The sequence below is a fragment of the Crocodylus porosus genome, unplaced genomic scaffold (assembly GCF_001723895.1).
Source record: "Crocodylus porosus isolate Cpor-Errol unplaced genomic scaffold, CroPor_comp1, whole genome shotgun sequence".
NCBI lineage: Eukaryota > Metazoa > Chordata > Crocodylia > Crocodylidae > Crocodylus > Crocodylus porosus.
The window spans coordinates 2,258,319-2,261,556 of NW_017728943.1; positions in this window are offsets into that span (position 1 = coordinate 2,258,319).

Below are 3,238 nucleotides of genomic sequence, written 5' to 3' on the forward strand. Positions count from 1 at the left end.
GGTTCCCAGCTCTGGTCCCTTCCCCATTTCCATTGAAATCCTTGGTCCAGGCACTAAGGAGAGGACTCCTAAGACTCTGAGCTAAGCTGAATACCCAGCACCCCTGCTCTGCTGACTGGTGGATGCTCAGCTGTTCAAACTGTAGCTGACCCAGCAAGGGATGCAGAGGGAGGCATGCAGGAGGGATCCCCTAAGCCAAGTGCTGATCCAGCTGCTAGGAGCTTCTTGCCAGGGCTACCTTCCATGGGGGCAAAGCAGATGGACTTTATTCTCCTGGGATAGAACCCCAGAATCATTGAATCATAGAAAATGAGGGTTGGAAGGGACCTCAGGAGGTCATCTAGTCCAATGCCTGCTCAAAGCAGGACCAGCCCCAATTAGATCACCCCAGCCAAGGCTTTGTTTAGCCAGGTCTTCAAAACCTCCAGGGATGGAGACTCCACAACCTCTCTGGGTAACCTGGCCCAGGGCTTTACCACCCTCCTCAAGACATTTTTTTCCCTAATATCTAAACTAAATTTCCCTTGCTGCAACTTGAGACTGTTGTTCCTTTTTCTGTCGTCTGCCACCTCTGAGAACAGTCTAGCTCCATCCTCTTTGGAACCCCTCTTCAGGCAGTTGAAGGCTGCTATTAAATCCTTTCAGCCTTCTCTTCTCCAAACTAAATAAGCCCAGTTCCCTTAGCTTCTCCTCAAAAGTCATGTGCCCCAGTCCCCTAACCATTTTCTCCAATTTCATAGTTTCATAGTTATTAGGGGCTGGAAGGGACCTTACAGATCATCAGGTCCAGCCCCTCGTGCACTTGGGCAGGAAAGACCAAGTTGATCCCAAAGATGGCACCGAAAGAAAACCCTTTGCTTCTCCCATAAATCTGACAGACTTGACAAGAGACAGTGCCAAGTAGCTTGGACCTCAAACTTTAGGTTTTGTTTAAGCTTTACACAATCCCAATCAAATAAATTAAAACACTGTTTTTACAGTACAAAAAGTTTGGATTTCAGTATTCTGCTGTGGTCCCTGCAACTTAAACCTCCACAGCATCACAGTAGCACAAGGACCAAAAATAAGACTTAAGGTTCCGATTCAATTCAGAGAGATTAAAGAGTTTCTGGGTTTGTCCACATCCTTCTGTAGTAGGGGGATGCAAAATTGGACATAGTACTCCAGATGTGGATAGATGTGGCTCAGAGTAGGCAGGTGATGGACAGCAAAGAACCTGCTTGTCCCGGCTGTCCAAGGGCCTGGTTCCTCTGGCCTGGATGCCAGCCCCCTCCAGAGGACGTGGTGGGTCACTCTCCCTCCACTCCCAAGGAAAGAGGTGTATCTAGAAAGGAGGAGGGCTCCTGTGCTGTACTTAAGAGCCACCGCCATGTAATGTCTCTGTCCTTGCCCTCCCCACAGGGGGTAAGTAATCCCCCCCCCCCTTCCCATGCCATTTACCAGCCTGTGTCTAAATCCCTTTGGGGATCTTGGACAACCTCAGCCCCAGGCACGTTGCTGAGCTCCCTCTAGAGCAGCATTTCTCAATCCACGGTGTGTGAGCCAGAAGTGTGTCATAAGAATATGTTAAAGGGTCACTAACAAACTTTAAAAAATGATTCTCCTTTAAAGGAGAAAATCATGGGAAACTGTGGCTTTTCCCTTGCAGGCTGGCAGAGTTCCAGTCTGCAAGAGGCTGCTTGGGGCTCTCTATGCCCTCCACACCTCCCCCCTGCCCCACACAGCCCACACCTTGTGGGGTTGGGCGCAGGGGGCAGCAGGTCGGGAGTGAGGGGCGCTGGGTCGGGACTGGTCATTGATGGCCACAAATGGGTCCTGGTCCGAAAAAGGTTGAGAGCAACTGTATTAGAGGACGTGATCGTGCCTCCAGTCCGTGCCATCCTTTCCAGAGGGGTGCCCGTCTGCAGGTCTGCGTTGGGGGGGCGTCCCTGATGCCCCGCTGCCCCGTGATAAGCGAGGCTGGTTTGCCCGGGGAAGGGATATCTCCCGGGATGCGGAGGGACGGGGCTGGAGGCGTCGGGGCAGCGCCCGGGGCCGCAGCCAAGGGCGGCAGCGCTGCGGGACCCCGGCAGCAGCTCCCCTCCGCCGTCTCTTCCCCGGGCAGGCACGTGCCCGGTGGTGGTGCCCGCCTGGCAGCGCGCCCTCAGGGTCCCGGGCGCGATGATGACGCAAAACGACCGATGCCCAGTTCTTGCTAAGACGTCACAACACCGCCCCCCGGGCTGTGTGAAGGGGCCTCCAGTGTCACCCCAGCGCGTCTCTAAATCCCTTTGGGAGCTCGGGAAACCTCCGTCCCAGCTGACGGCCTCAGCAATAACCCAGTCCTGTCCCCGCCACCCTTTGTGGGGCCCGGCCACACGTTCAGATGGAAGCGGGATAGAAACCAGGCACTGACGACCACTAGCTGCTCGGCTCTTTTCCTACCCGGCTCACCCTATGCTGTGCTAACTCCGCGCGTGTGTCCGCTCTAAATGCACTCGGGATTCACCAGTGAATGGGGTGACCTTTGCACTTGTAACCGGTCTTACCCAATATCAGTCACTTGCGGCAGGGGCTTTGGAGGTGTGACGTTGCGTGACGTCACGCCAGCTCCCTTTGCAGGGCTCCTTCTTGGTTAGAGCTGGTTGATCCCCGCCCACCGAGGTTTTCAGATTCAGTTTTAGACGCGGGGTGGGGGATTCCCCCGTGAATGTTAGTTTCTCTCCTAGCAGGTCCTAGAGAAGGGAGCCCCCGCTTCAGCTTTCCCGGCACGGGCCGGCGGCCCGCGGGGAGAGGGGCACTGGGTGCGCTGGGGCTTGTGCAGGGTGGTAGCTTCACAGGGCTGGAAGGGACCTCAGGAGGCATCTAGTCCATCCCCCTGCTCCCAGCAGGACCAGCCCCAGCTAGATCCTCCCAGCCAAGGCTTTGTCTACCCGCGTCTTAAAAACCTCCAAGGGGGAGGTGCCCCTTCCAGTGCTTCGCCTCCCTCCCGGTGAGGCAGGTTTTCCTGGCCTCTAACCTAAGCTGCCCTCGACCCCACGGCTCGAGGGGCTGCGCTGGCACCTTGACACGGCGGCTCCCTGTCCTGCCATCTGCCCCCGCTGCCAAGAGCCTCCCGCATCCTCTCCGTGCCCCCTGCAGGGGGCATCGAGTCCCCGCCGGCCCCTCTTCTCCGGGGCCGCTGCTCCGCACGAGGCGCCGCCGACCCGCACGGGGGTTGCCCCTGGGGCCGGCGACGTCACGGGGCGGGCGGGCCAAT